Source organism: Chrysochloris asiatica, unplaced genomic scaffold (assembly GCF_000296735.1).
Source record: "Chrysochloris asiatica unplaced genomic scaffold, ChrAsi1.0 scaffold00158, whole genome shotgun sequence".
Classification (NCBI taxonomy): domain Eukaryota; kingdom Metazoa; phylum Chordata; class Mammalia; order Afrosoricida; family Chrysochloridae; genus Chrysochloris; species Chrysochloris asiatica.
In genome coordinates, this window is record NW_006408676.1 from 4,273,574 (window position 1) to 4,274,622 (window position 1,049).

Genomic DNA, 1,049 nt, shown 5'->3' on the forward strand with positions numbered 1-1,049 from the left:
ATAAAGTCCAATACTCATTCCTGATAGAAACACTTGACAAAACAGGAATAGAATGGGAATTCCACAGCATAACTAAGGGAATGTATACAAAACCAACAACAGCATCATTCTCAATGATGAGAAACTGGTCATTCCACTTGCTAACAGGAACCAAACAAGGATGCTCTTTATCACCACCCCTATTCAATGTTGTGCTGGAAGTTTTAACCAGAGCTATAAAACAAGAAAGGGAAATTAAAAGCATCCAAATTGGCAAAGAAGAAGTAAGACTCTATTTGCAAACAATATGATTCTATACTTAGAATATCCCAAAGACTCCACAAGAAAATTATTGGAACTCATTGATAGATTTGGCAAAGTAGCAACATACAAGATAAACATACAAAAATCACTTGAAATTTTTACAAGTGAATAAAGAGAGCTTTGAAAAGAAAAGCAAGAAAACAAAACTGTTTACAATAGTCACTCAAAGATGAAATACTTGGGAATAAATCTAACCAGTGAAAGAAAATACTTATGCAAGAAATTACAAAACAATACCATAAGAAACTGAAAAAAAGACCCGAAGAAATTGAGGAATACACTGTGTTCTTTGATAGGAAGACTTAACATTGTGAAAATGTAAACACTACCCAAAGCAATCTATAGATATAATGCTATCCCAGTCCAGAGTCCAATATCATTCTTTAAAGAGCTGGAAAAACTAATCACTAATTTTATATGGAAAGGAAATGAGACCCGGATAAGCAAAACCTTATTAAAAGGAAGAACAAAATAGGAGACTTCTTGCTTCCAGATCTCAAAACCTACTACACAGCCACAGTAGTCAAAGCAACCTGGTACTGGTACCAGGTACTGGTACATGAAATCTATATAGATCAATGGAACAGAACTGAGAAACAAAGAGTAAATCCATCCATCTATGGTCAGTTGATCTTGCACAAAGGGCCAACATGCATTAAACGGAGGAAGAGACAGTCTTTTCAACAAATGGTGCTGGCAATATTGAAAATCTATTTGTAGAAAAATGAAACAAGACCCATAACTCA

The 1,049-nt window shown here is 34.4% G+C and overlaps 1 protein-coding gene across 1 annotated transcript in view; it reads right to left on the minus strand.

The window, feature by feature from the left end:
* LOC102835002 (opioid-binding protein/cell adhesion molecule-like) overlaps window positions 1-1,049 on the minus strand; it is a 2,270,024-nt gene that overhangs the window by 1,678,578 nt on the left and 590,397 nt on the right. The gene's annotated exons all lie outside the window — the stretch shown is intronic.